This window comes from Salmo trutta, chromosome 9, assembly GCF_901001165.1.
Source record: "Salmo trutta chromosome 9, fSalTru1.1, whole genome shotgun sequence".
Taxonomy (NCBI): Eukaryota; Metazoa; Chordata; class Actinopteri; order Salmoniformes; family Salmonidae; genus Salmo; species Salmo trutta.
In genome coordinates, this window is record NC_042965.1 from 27,892,488 (window position 1) to 27,907,573 (window position 15,086).

Below are 15,086 nucleotides of genomic sequence, written 5' to 3' on the forward strand. Positions count from 1 at the left end.
AGACAGACCATAGACAGACAGACACACACAGACAGACAGACCATAGACAGACAGACAGACCATAGACAGACAGACAGACCATAGACAGACAGATAGACAGACAGACAGACCATAGACAGACACACACACACACACAGACAGACAGACAGACAGACAGACCATAGACAGACAGACACACACACACACACAGACAGACCATAGACAGACACACAGACAGACAGACAGACAGACAGACAGACAGACAGACAGACAGACAGACAGACCATAGACAGACAGATAGACAGACACACACACACAGACAGACAGACCATAGACAGACAGACACACACACACACACAGACAGACAGACGGACAGACAGACCATAGACAGACAGACCATAGACAGACAGACAGACACACACACACACACACAGACAGACAGACAGACAGACAGACAGACAGACAGACAGACAGACAGACAGACAGACAGACAGACAGACAGACAGAAAGACCATAGACAGACAGACAGACACACACACACACACACACAGACAGACAGACCATAGACAGACAGACACACACACACACAGACAGACAGACCATAGACAGACAGACACACACACACACACACAGACAGACCATAGACAGACAGACACACACACACACACACAGACAGACCATAGACAGACACACACACACATACAGTGGCATGCAAAATGATTCACCCACCTTGGCATTTTTCCTATTTTGTTGCCTTATAACCTGGAATTGAAATGGATTTCTGTGAGGTTTGTGTCACTTGATTTACACAACATGACTACCACTTTGAAGATGCAAAATCTTTTTTATTGTGAAACAAACAAGAAATAAGACAAAAAAAACAGAACCTGAGCATGTATAAATATTAACCCCCCCAAAGTCAATACTTTGTAGAGCCACCTTTTGCAGCGATTACAGCTGCAAGTCTCTTGGGTTATGTCTCTATAAGCTTGGCACATCTAGCCACTGGGATTTTTGCCCATTCTTCAAGGCAAAACTGCTCCAGCTTCTTCAAGTTGGATGGGTTCCGCTGGTGTACAGCAATCTTTAAGTCATACCACAGATTATCATTTGGATTGAGGTCTGGGCTTTGACTAGGCCATTACAAGACATTTAACTGTTTCCCCTTAAACCACTCGAGTGTTGCTTTAGCAGTATGCTTAAGGTCATTGTCCTGCTGGAAGGTGAACCTCCATCCCAGTCTCAAATCTCTGGAAGACTGAAACAGGTTTCCCCTCAAGAATTTCCCTGTATTTAACGCCATCGTTCCTTCAATTCTGACCAGTTTCCCAGTCCCTGCCGATGGAAAACCTCCCCATGATGGTGTTCTTGGGGCAATGAGAGGTGTTGAGTTTGCTCCAGACATAGTGCAATCCTTGATGGGCAAAAAGCTCAATTTTAGTCTCATCTGACCAGAGTACCTTTTTCCATATGTTTGGGGAGTCTCCCACATGCCTTTTGGCGAACACCAAACGTGTTTGCTTATTTTTTTCTGTAAGCAATGGCTTTTTTCTGGCCACTCTTCCGTAAAGCCCAGCTCTGTGGAGTGTACGGCTTAAAGTGGTCCTATGGACAGATACTCCAATCGCCGCTGTGGAGCTTTGCAGCTCCTTCAGTGTTATCTTTGGTCTCTTTGTTGCCTTTCTGATTAATGCCCTCCTTGCCTGGTCTGGGAGTTTTGGTGGGTGGCCCTCTTGGCAGGTTTGTTGTTTTTTAATAATGGAATTAATGGTGCTCTGTGGTATGTTCAAAGTTTCTGATATTTTTTTATAACCCAACCCTGATCTGTACTTCTCCACAACTTTGTCCCTGACCTGTTTGGAGAGCAGTTTGGTCTTCATGGTGCCGCTTGCTTAGTGGTGTTGCAGACTCTGGGGCCTTTCAGAACAGGTGTATATGTACTATGATCATGTGACCGATCATGTGACACTTAGATTCCACACAGGTGGACTTTATTTAACTAATTATGTGACTTCTGAAGGTAATTGGTTGCACAAGATCTTATTTAGGGGCTTCATAGCAAAGGGGGTGAATACATATGCACTCACCACTTTTCAGTTTTTTTTAATTTATTTCATTTTACCAATTTGGACTGTTTTGTGTATGTCCATTTCATGATATCCAAATAAAAATCAATTTAAATTACAGGTTGTAATGCAACAAAATAGGAAAAACGCCAAGGGGGATGAATACTTTTGCAATGCACTGTACAGTACACGCCATAGACACACACGTTTGTTTTACTATCCTTGTGGGGACCAAAGAATTGATCAATTTTTCCTTTTTCCCCAAACCCTAAACCTTAACTTTAATTGTAACCCTCACCTTAACCCCTAAGCCTAAAATAGCCTTTTTCCTTGTTGGGACCGGCGAAATGTCCCGAATTGTTTGAATGTTCCTTGTTTTATTATCCTTGTGAGGACTTCTGGTCCCCACAAGAATAGTAAAATCTAAAACACACACACACCCCATAGGCACACACACACTACTCCCATGATTTCCCCCCATCTCTCCACAGCTTGTCTGTATGAGACCTTTGAAGTGTTTGTTTTCAGTTTCTGTGGAGTGTGATTTTAATGCCTAGAAGTTGTTTTCCCTGGATTATGCAGCCTGGTCTGAATCATATGGTTTTAATGGTACACACTGCACGTCTGCACCCTTTTCCAAATGTTAATTCCAAAACTATTCATAATGACAGACAGACATGCTTAAATGCCCATTGTTTGGGTTCTTCGTCTCGTTACTCTTTTTGTGGTCTTTTGTAGCTTTGCTCTGTGACCACTTTATTGTGCTTATTGTAGATGTTGGAAGATACAGTAGGCGATGTGACAGGCCTGCAGTATGGCTCTGCCTATTTATCCTGCTATAACTTTGTTTGTTGTATCTAGGGTTGCAAATGGTTGGAAACTTTTTGGGAATGTTCCATGGGAAGTTAAGCCCGGAAATTGGGGGAATTTTGCTTAAATTCATCAAAAAAGTTGGCTTATAACAGTGAACCTTTTTTGTGGGATACACAAGGCAATTCTAGGTCATATTTTGGTTAAACTATCCCCAATTCAATGGAATTGCAACCCTCTGCATACACAGTGCATTCTTCCATCACATGTGCAGTGAACTCTTCCATCACATGTACAGCTGATTCTCAAGATCTTGCACACTAATGAGATGCTATTGAGGCCACACTACTACACTGTCTGAGCCAAGGACTACATGCTTTCTGATAAGTTTTGATTACAATACTGGGTGGGTTGAATATATTTTATGACATACAAAAACTAACTGATACATACACATTCAAAGTGTGTTTAAATCATTTCTAAATGAACAATTTCTGCTAGTTAGTTTTTGCTACCATGTGTGTTCTAGATTGCTTGAGCCTGCTAACTGAGGAGTGTTAATTCACCAGTTTCCATATATGTTTCATTTTAAAACATGTATCTTTCAAAGGAGTTGTTTAATCTTAACTGCTTAACTATTTATCTGTACATGGAATTGTATTTATGAATTTTTTTTACTCTTTTTTTTGTTTTATTTTTCTAATCTTTACAGGAAAATGCCATGGGCACTATCAGATGTGTGGAGACATTTCACTGCAGCTAATGTAGAAGGAAATGCTGTATACATTTTGTAAATACTGTGCCAAATCATATGTGAAGAATGCAGCAAAGATGCAGAATCATCTGGCCAAGTGCATAAAGTTCCCTCAGTGCTCACAACAAGCAACCTCAGACAAAAGTCCCTCTACTTCTATTCGAGGTGAATATTATGAATCCGACACCTTATCGATAGCAACAGCTCATGGTCGTCCTGGAATCAAAGTTTTTTGGAGGAACGTAGTCAGAGAAATGCTGATGAATGTCTTGCTCGAGCTGTGTATGCAACCGGTTCACCCCTGATGCTCACAGGCAATGTGTATTGGAAGAGATTTCTGAATGTTCTTCACCCAGCATACACCGCTCCAACCAGACATGCTTTATCTAGTTATTTGCTGGATGAAGAGTTCAACAGAGTTCAAGTGAAGGTGAAGCAAATCATAGAGAAAGCAGACTGTGTTGCAATCATCTCTGATGGATGGTCGAATGTTCGTGGGCAAGGAATAATTAACTATATCATCTCCACCCCTCAACCAGTATTCTACAAGAGCACAGACACACCTGTCTCTACATTGCAGATGAACTGAAGGCAGTCATCAATGACCTTGGACCACAGAAGGTATTTGCACTGGTGACAGACCATGCTGCAAACATGAAGGCTGCTTGGTCTAAATGGAGGAGTCCTACTCTCACATCACACCCATTGGCTGTGCTGCTCATGCATTGAATCTGCTCAAGGACATCATGGCACTGAAAACAATGGATCCTCTACAAGAGAGCCAGGAAATGGTTAGGTATGTGAGGGGTCATCAAGTTATAGCAGCAATCTACCTCACCAAGCAAAGTGAGAAGAATAAGAGCACCACATTGAATCTGCTCAGCAACACCTGTTGGGGTGGTGTTGTCATCATGTTTGACAGTCTCCTGGAGGGGAAGGAGTTTCTCCAAGAAATGGCCATATCACAGTCTGCCGATATGGACAGCCCCATCAAGAGGTTCATCCTGGATGATGTATTTTGGGAGAGAGTGGTAAGCAGCCTGAAACTCCTGAAACCTATTGCAGCAGCCATTGCACGGATTGAGGGAGACGATGCCATCCTGTCTGATGTTCAGACTCTGCTTGCAGATGTAAGAGAAGAAATCCGTACTGCCCTGCCCACTTCACTGTTGCTCCAAGCAGAGGAAACTGCAGTTCTGAAATACATCAAAAAGCGTGAAGACTTCTGCCTGAAGCCCATACAGGCCACAGCGTACATGTTGGACCCCAAGTATGCTGGCAAGAGCATCCTGTCTGGTGCAGAGATCAACAAGGCCTATGGTGTCATCACTACCGTGTCTCGCCACCTTGGCCTGGATGAGGACAAGGTTCTTGGCAGTCTGGCGCAGTACACTTCCAAGCAAGGGCTTTGGGATGGCGATGCAATATGGCAGTCGTGCCAACATGTCTCATCAGTCACCTGTTGGAAGGGACTTTGTGGATCTGAGGCTCTTTCCCCTGTTGACTCCCTCATCCTCCAAATCCCACCAACATCAGCCACCTCAGAGCACAACTGGTCCTTGTTTGGGTACACACACACCAAAGCACGCAACAGGCTGACCAATACAAGGGTTGAAAAATTGGTGGCCATCCGGGCATATTTGAGGCTTTTTGTGCCTGGCAACGAGCCATCCTCAACAAGGTTGGAAAGTGACAATGAAGATGAGGCCTCAGAGTCTGATGTTCAAGAGATGGACATTGAGGCGGTCCAGGGAGAAGACATGGAAGCCTGAGAGGAAGACAGTCTAGAAACTAAAGCTTTGGTTATCATTTTACAGATGTATGTTGAAAATGTTTTTGGCAGATGTGATGGATCATTGGCGATCATTCAATATCCCCATTTGTTGTTCAGTGAAATCATCCCATGTGAAGAGTCAACTCATTTAAAGTTCAATTTGTAACTAAATAGTTTTTTTTATTTCTATTGTAAGGATTTAATAATTTGCAATTGTCTACTTATGATAAGGTGAAAGGTTTGTTTGTCTCCATATATGGTAAATATATCCAATGCAAAAGACATCTACATTTTAAATGGTATTAATATTTATTTGCGTATTTCCGTTAGTTCCCATATATTCCCATTAATTCCCACGGAATGTTTCCACCTCTGAATATTCCCACAAATGTCCAACCCTAGTTGTATCTCTGTCTGTCAGGCTGCCACCCCACTGGAACACTGCTGTGTGGGGCTGTCTATCCTGATAGGACATAATGTAACAAGACTTTGTGTGCTCTCTGATCGATTGTGTCTGAAGGTTGCCACCACAGTGTTCACCCCTCTAGTGTATGGCTGTGTGGGCCTGTCAGAGGAGGAGGCTGAGAGCAGACATCCATCCAGGATTCCATGGAAGTACAGTACACCTAATCCTAAACCACTAACATGGTAGCTGCTATTCAAACTTGGCCCATTTGAAGTGTTTTGGGTTTGAAGAAGATTTGAGAAAATTGTGGTTTGTTGGGGAAGCTTTCAGTTCTTACAGGATTGTGAATGCAGGTGTTCCTCTGTTTACTACTTTATGCAAAGTCATGTGTGTTTCGCTCTGTGTGTGCAGTGTGCCAGCTGCTAACACTTGCACCCAGAGAGCCCCAGCTTGTTGTAGAGTGATGCGTAGCTCCTGTGTGTGATTGACAGGTGAGCAGAGGGCCTGATTGAGGTGTGTATCAGGTGCTGACAGGCGCTGTGTGATCTAAAGCACCGCAGCAGGAGAGGTGCACCATGGGTCCTGACAGCTGCCTGTGTGCATGGCCTGGCCTGCGACTTGTGTCGGCATGCTCACTGGCTCAATATAAAACACAGCATGAAACCAGGATCTCAAATGTACCTTTTTAAAGTGTTGTGAAAGCATAGTATTGTAATACCAGGTTCTAGTGAACGATCTAAGATGTAGGGCCTACCTTCTAACACAAGCAACTATTGTAAAATTCTTCTATGGACACAAACTCTGGTTTCACTTCGGTACTTCAATGACCTGCTTATTCCCTCCTGTTTTCAGGAATTTTCCACCAGGATTCCTGGAGATCTGGAAAATCTGTGAATTTTGGGAAAGTTATGTGAATGTTGCTGCCTTACCTCAGATCATCCATACTGGGTAGCATATAGTGTAGTTGAATAGCCTTATTTTGCCTCTGGACTGTAGCCTGGAGGTTTGGGGTGGGGGGTGTGTAATGTTGTTTCTTTCCCTGCCTGTGGTGGTGTTTGAGCGGGATGGAGACCAGAGGATTCTGGGCCTGCACTTCACCGGTTCAAATGCTGGAGAGGTCACTCAGGGCTTCGCTATGGGCTTCCAGTAAGTCAACCACTCTGCTAGATGGAGTTAGATAGGCACTCAGAATAGACGATAGTGTTCTGTTGTGGCAAATTAAGAAACTGCTAAAGTGCTTTTTAAAACCTATTGAGTCTAATGTAAATTACTTAAACTAACATATGTTGGATCTGTAGATTAATAATCTACACAAAATGAATGGACATTAGATGTCATGTAAGTTGTAGACACTAAATAAACGTGACTATATAGGTGACAAGGTGAGCCTTTATCATTACAGCAGCAGAGGGATACTAATAAGAGAAACTTAAAGATGGGAGAATGTGTGTTGCTGTCAGGACAGCAATATGAATGAGGTGTCTGTGTGTCTTTCTCCAGGTGTGGAGCCACCCTCACTCACCTGACAGAGACCGTAGGGATCCACCCCACCTGTGCCGAGGAGCTAACCAAAGTGAACGTCAGCAAGCGCTCAGGGCTGGACGCCACGGTTACCGGCTGCTGAGGTTAAGCACCCCCTTCTCTCAACACACTTGAGCACACGGGAAGGAACCTCTTCATAGAGACAGGGAAAAAGTGGCGTTGCTCTCCTAAATTCGACATAACGGTCCATGTAATCCTATAGCTGCTCTCTCGATCAGCCTAAAATGTCTCTCAGTTCATCGGCGTTTCAGGGACCGTATTCATAGTCTCAGAGTAGGACTTCTGATCTAGGATCAGTTTTTCCTTCTAGGTACTATTGAATAAGATTATATGGACAGGGGGGACCTGATTCTAGATCAGCACTCCTACTATGAGACTCTTTATGAATACTAAGGCACAGTTTCTCGTGCCTGACTGGGTTGTATCATTGCAGGGTCCTCCAGGTCATGGCTGTAATGCTATATGCAGGGAAAGCCAGATTTGTGTCAGGTTTGACTTGTGGCCTCATTAACCAGGCGATGGTTATCCAATTTAGCCCCATAATGTATGTACTCTCCTCTACTCCCTCTCTGAAAGCCATAACGAGTTCTAGATCCAGGTTAGTGAAACGTCCAGCCGCAAGCATCGTCCTTTAAATAAACAGGCTCATAAATCAGGATTAGGGCCCATTCCAGTTTGTTGAAACAGAACTGTATAAGAGAGAGAGAAAGCCGTGCAACTAATGTTTCTGAAATATATTCTGCAAATATTGTTGTTTCTCCGCCTGTGCTTCCTGTCCATTAGTCTTGAGTGATACATGCGTTGCCCGGGCGACACTGATTGATGTTCTCATGGCCGTCGCCGCTGTGACACCACCCCGTTTCCCATGGACACACACAAACAGTCGGCGGGCCGACTGTCAGTCAGAGAGGTGTAGCGCTGGGCCCAGCCGGGGCCTGGCCAGTGCTGCTGCCCCTCTCCAGCACTCTGCCCCTCTCCCCTCCCCTCACCCCTCTCAACTCCAATGCACAAAGGAATACGGTGGGACTGCAATAACAGCCTCTGTCAAGTCTGTGTGTGGGGATACCTTGGCCAGCAGTCTCTGGCAACCCAATCCCTCCCTCTATGGGAGCGATGGAGACTGAGAGAACTGCCTGGACCGGGCCACAGTAGTGGAGGTACCTAACACTACCTAATGGTGGCGGTATTGCCCTTTTTTCTTCCTTGCTGGTCAAGAAATGATAGGTTTGTGAAGTCTGTATGAAGAATAAGCCCTCATGCATTCAAGGTCCACATTTAAACGTTTTAATCCATATTTAAGATATCTGTAATTGAATAAATGTGGAGGCCATGGAGACTTGTAGTGCCAACTGATAACATTGAGCTGAACTGCCAGCCGTGTAAATAAAGAGTCATCACCCTACCCTCTCGAGAAGGCCATTTTGTTTATTTGACTTAAATGGCATTATACTGTTTTTTTAATAGTCACATACCTTCTGTCGTACTATTCAAGTCTTCAAACAATGTCAAGTACGTCTTTTTTCATGAGTCCACTCTTCACCCAATCACCCTTTCCACTGGAAGCATAGAACTATGCAGTGCTGGACAAGTCATGCAGTTGAATTGAGTTGAGCAGAGTAGGGAGTGGTGGAGGTGAGGGGTCTAAGAGGGATCTGCCTGGCCTGATTAATGTTCCTGACGAGGGGAGTGACAGCGCACAGCACGGGCGGTGGAGGGAGAGATGGAGGAGAGAAGGGAGCAGCAGAGCTACCAGGTTTATATGGACCAGGGGTTGTGAGTGAGGGATGCAGCCAGGCCATGGGGAGAGGTAGCGGAGGGTATGGAGAAGGTGTCGAAGGAGGGGGGGATTCCTGTGTGCTCTGTTCAGGGACGGGGTGCTGACTGAAGGACCCTGACCCCCGCTCGGCAGCAACAGCTTGACTCTATCACCCACAGAACAGCACAAAGTTAGCCCACATGCTCTTAGCTGCAAGGCTCAGGACATGCAAAACACTGACTAACTGTTGTATTTGTCATGGATAGATAAATAAGTAAATGTCTCTGCTTAACGAGGCACTCGGTCTAGAGACTAGACTGCCTCTGAGCCCAAGGCTACATACAGATAATAATGTATCGTGCAGTATTGTCCGTTTACGATGTTTTTTATTTCTGACTCTGTCCTCTTTTGTCTGCACAAACGCAACATTTTTTTTTAGAAGTCAGAATCATATTTGTAGCTGAATTGTTTGTAATGTTTGCAATGTCTTTATTCATTGTTGTTGATATACAGACAATGGCTTGGGTCTTGAATTGGACAACCGTGTCAGCCTTGCAGAACGTAGTGCTTAGTCGCTCACTGGGGTCAGGGTTAAACTTTCAGGTCGCCAGCTAATGATGACTTGCACTAAAACCCACAACTGGGGAGGGCATGTCTGATGACACCTGGCGACCAACTTTAGTTACTGTAAATAGAGTAGCCTAATTTACAATGAAGCTTCGTACTGCATTATTTATGTGTAAAGGAAGAAATAAAATATGAGATTGCACTGATGACTCCCATTAAAATAATGATGTCCTCTGTGTGTGTCCATGTGCGTGGGTGCCTTTGTCTGTGCCTGTGTCCATGTGTGTGCGTGTATTTTGTCTGGGAGTCGGTCTCGCTGGTTGTTAGGTCAGTGAGTAGCACGTAGGGGTGGTCACACTGACCTCTCTCCAGCTCTGCTGACAGGCTCCTCTGCTATGCAGCCCTGTCACTCAACCCTCTGCATCAACAATGGCACAAATTCCTCTGTGTTTGTTTGGTTAAGGACAGGGCTCTCACAAACCCAGAAACTCCTTAGGATCCCCAAACAGCTTCACCCCTGAACTGAGGCCCGTGTCAATCTGGAATCTGCCCTCAGACCACTAGCGATTAAAGTTAATTGAGTGGCTCAAGAATAGTGATATTGAACCCATTTTGCAACAGTGAAAGGGTTTGTGTTTTTATTTCCCTCAAAAATGGAGCAAACATATTAAATCTAGCTTGGAAACACACTTAGCAGAACATGTCAAAATGCAGCTCAGGTATTTTCTGTCTTAATCCCGCCCAAGAAAGTTTACAGTCTTGACTGTGAGTCAACATTCACTGGGCCATTGTAACTTTAGTCCCTGAGCCCTTACAGCCAGCACAGGGAGAGCAGACACACACGCAAAGGGTACACAGCCCCATGGCCGGGGAGGCAGACATATCTACCTTGTGTAAACATTCACGCAAATGCTGGAAACAGAAAAGGTTGAACCAGACAAGGATTATCCCACATAAATGAATTGGGGCTGATTATGTCCGAGCTGTGGTGCTGCCAGTGTCTCCCTCTGAGCTGTCTAACAGTCTAAAATGCCTGGAGGGCTCAGTGATGGAGAGTAGTACCAGGAAGACTTAGAGAAGAAGTAGAAGGAGCCTCTAGTACTCATGGGTAGGTCTGTAGCATTCTGCACTGTGCGGTCTGGTCTCCCAAGTTTGAGACCATTTAGCGTTAAGACTCCTAGAAGGAATTGTAGTCAGCTTAACGGTGACTGAAACAACAACTTGAACATGGGTGATGAACAATGACTTGTATGAGTATGGTGATGAACTATGACTTGTATGAGTATGGTGATGAACTATGACTTGTATGAGTATGGTGATGAACTATGACTTGTATGAGTATGGTGATGAACTATGACTTGTATGAGTATGATGAGGAACTAGAATGGAGCGCTTGCAATGTAACGAATGTCTTTTCCGGTAGCGTTGCAATGTAACGAATGTCTTTTCCAGTAGCGTTGCAATGTAACGAATGTCTTTTCCGGTACCTTTACACAGGGGAGCTATTTGGTAGTCATAAAGATTATATGTATATACAGTACCAGTCAAAGGTTTGAACACACCTACTCATTCAAGGGTTCTTCTTTATTGTTACTATTTGTTACATTGTTGAGTAATAATGAAGACATCAAAACTATGAAATAGCACATGGAATCATGTAGTAACCAAAAAAGTGTTAAATCAAAATATTTTCTATTTGAGATTCTTCAAAGTAGCCACCCTTTGCCTTGATGACAGCTTTGCACACGCTTGACATTCTCAACCAGCTTCATGTGGTAGTAACCTGGAATGCATTTTAATTAACAGGTGTGTCTTGTTAACCTGTTTAGGATAGGGGGCAGTATTTTCACAGCCGGATAAAAAACGTACCCGATTTAATCTGGTTATTACTCTTGCCCAGAAACTAGAATATGCATATAATTGTTTGATTTGGATAGAAAACACCCTAAAGTTTCTAAAACTGTTTGAATGGTGTCTGTGAGTATAACAGAACTCATATGGCAGGCCAAAACCTGAGAAGATTCCATACAGGAAGTGCCCTGTCTGACCATTTCTTGTCCTTCTATAGCCTCTTTATCGAAAATAGAGGATCTCTGCTGTAACGTGACATTTTCTAAGGCTCCCATAGGCTCTCAGAAGGCGCCAGAACGGGGAATGATGACTCTGCAGTCCCTGGGCGAAAAACAGTAGGGGTTTTGGAAAGTGGTCGTTCTGAGAACAATGACACGGGTGTGCATGTGAAGACTCCATTTTCTATTTTCAGTGTTTGAACGAAAACAAGGTCTCCCGGTCGGAATATTATCGCTATTTTACGAGAAAAATCGCATAAAAATGTATTTTAAACAGCGTTTGACATGCTTCGAAGTACAGTAATGGAATATTTTGAAATCTTTTGTCACGATATGCGCCGGCGCGTCACCCTTCGGATAGTGTCTTGAACGCAAGAACAAAACGCAGCTATTTGTATATAACTATGGATTATTTGGAACCAAAACAACATTGGGTGTTGAAGTAGAAGTCCTGGGAGTGCATTCTGACGAAGAACAGCAAAGGTAATCCAATTTTTCTTATAGTAAATCTGAGTTTGGTGAGTGCCAAACTTGGTGGGTGTCAAAATAGCTAGCCATGATGGCCGGGCTATCTACTCAGAATATTGCAAAATGTGCTTTCACCGAAAAGCTATTTTAAAATCGGACACCGCGATTGCATAAAGGAGTTCTGTATCTATAATTCTTAAATTGTTTTTTGTGAACGTTAATCGTGAGTAATTTAGTAAATTCACCGGAAGTTTTCGGTGGGTATGCTAGTTCTGAACGTCACATGCTAATGTAAAAAGCTGGTTTTTGATATAAATATGAACTTGATTGAACAAAACATGCATGTATTGTATAACATAATGTCCTAGGAGTGTCATCTGATGAAGATCATCAAAGGTTAGTGCTGCATTTAGCTGTGGTTTGGGTTTATGAGACGTATGCTTGCTTGGAAAATGGCTGTGTGATTATTTCTGGCTGGGTACTCTCCTGACATAATCTAATGTTTTGCTTTCGTTGTAAAGCCTTTTTGAAATCGGACAATGTGGTTAGATAAAGGAGAGTCTTGTCTTTAAAATGGTGTAAAATAGTGATATGTTTGAAAAATTTAAGTTTTTAGATTTTTGAGGTGTTTGTAATTCGCGCCACGCTCTATCATTGGATATTGGTGAGGCGTTCCGCTAGCGGAACATCTAGATCTAAGAGTTAAGTTAATTTGTGGAATTTTTTCAGCCAATCAGTTGTGTTGTGACAAGGTAAGGTTGGTACACATAAGATGGCCCTATTTGGTAAAATACCAAGTCCATATTATGGCAAGAACAGCTCAAATAAGCAAAGAGAAATGACAGTCCATCAATACTTTAAGACATGGTCAGTCAATCCAGAAAATATAAAGAACTTTGAAAGTTTCTTCAAGTGCAGTTGCAAAAACCATCAAGTGCTATGATGAAACTGGCTTTCATGAGGACTGCCACAGGAAAGGAAGACCCAGAGTTACCGATGCTGCAGAGGATAAGTTCATTGGAGTTACCAGCTTCAGAAATTGCAGCCCAAGTAAATGCTTCACAGAGTTCAAGTAACAGACATATCTCAACATCAATTGTTCAGAGGAGACTGCGTTAATCAGGCCTTCATGGTCGAATTACTGCAAAGAAACCACTACTAAAGGACACCAATAAGAAGAAGAGACTTGCTTGGGCCAGGAAACATAAGCAATGGACATTAGACCGTTTGAAATCTGCCCTTTGGTCTGATGAGTCCAAACTTGAGATTTTTGGTTTCAACCGGTGTGTCTTTGTAAGACGCAGAGTAGGTGAACGGATGATCTCTGCATGTGTGGTTCCCACCGTGCAGCATGGAGGAGGAGGTGTGATGGTGTGGGGGTGCTTTGCTGGTGACATTGTGATTTATTTAGAAATCAAGGCACACTTAACCAGCATGGTTACCACAGCATTCTGCAGCGATACGCCATCCCATCTGGTTGTGTTTAGTGGGACTATCATTTGTTTTTCAACAGGACAATGACCCAAAACAACCCTTCAAGCTATGTAAGGGCTATTTGACCAAGAAGGAGAGTGATGGAGTGCTGCATCAGATGACCTGGCCTCCACAATCACCCGACCTCAACCCAATTGAGATGGTTTGGAATGAGTTGGACCGCAGAGTGAAGGAAAAGCAGCCAACAAGTGCTCAGCATATGTGGAAACTCCTTCAAGACTGTTGGAAAAGCATTCCAGGGGAAGCTGGTTGAGAGAATGCCAAGAGTGTGCAAAGCTGTCATCAAGGCAAAGGGAATCTAAAATATATTTTGATTTGTTTAATACTTTTTTGGTTACTACATGATTCCATGTGTTATTTCATAGTTTTGATGTCTTCACTATTATTCTACAATGTAGAAAATAGTCAAAATAAAGAAAAACCCTTGAATGAGTAGTTGTGCCCAAACTTTTGACTGGTACTGTGTATATATCATGATGGCGGTGATCTCTGTAGGTTCTTCAAGGCCAAGGTTATCAACGGCTGACAGTTTTTAATAAAGTTTGTGACTTAGTCAGCAGTTTCACCACTCCCAGGCTTGAATCTCAACGCTGTCTGTCTCAACCATTCACAACAACTGACCCGCTGTATTCCTACATTGAGTTACAGTAGGAGGGATTTGCACTCTTTTTGGCAACTGTTATAGTTCTCAATAGAAGGTTAATCCACAAGTCACCCCTCTTTCACCCTGAACCACAGACACCTGTTACAGCCAGATAAAGACATGACTTATAACTGACTCTGAGGTGGAGGGGAAACTGAGTTTGACAGAACACACTGGGGTCCTGTCCTGATGGTAGTTCTGCTCTGCTCTGCTCCTCAGTAGAGGTGAAGGGCTGTGAAATGGGCTTATCAACCTCAGATAAGGACAGATACACTCTGGAATGGAACTTTATTAATTACACATGGCTTCTAAAAAACATTATCTCCTGAGGGGAAGTGTGATTTCTGACAGAGAGAGCGGTTTCTTTGTCTAAACTGGTTCACACCACAGTCCAGCCACCACAATCCTTCATAGGCCACCAACGCCTCTGACCATTAGTAATAATAAGGGCGTATGACATAGCATTTTTTGCGGTTTTGACTTCAATAAAATAGAGTAATTATAATCACCTACCTCAACTATTAAATCATCTAGTCAGGACTGGCTACATGGGAAGCTTCTTTATTACTTTGCCTTGATGAAGTGTGTTAATGAGTTGTCTGTGGATTTCACATGACAAAGGGACATTGTCGATAGTACAGGTAGTGTGTGTGTGTGTGTGTGTGCGCGCCAAACCCACATATCAGCAGGATTGGCCTTTTACTTCAGCAGGTCTGCTCTGCTTCCTAACAAATAAACACCTGCACTGGTGTTTGGGG

The 15,086-nt window shown here is 43.4% G+C and overlaps 1 pseudogene; it reads left to right on the forward strand.

Annotated features, from left to right (window-relative positions):
• Positions 1 to 9,890, forward strand: part of LOC115199603 (thioredoxin reductase 2, mitochondrial-like) — a 47,871-nt pseudogene extending 37,981 nt beyond the window's left edge.
• Positions 9,891 to 15,086: the final 5,196 nt, after the last annotated feature.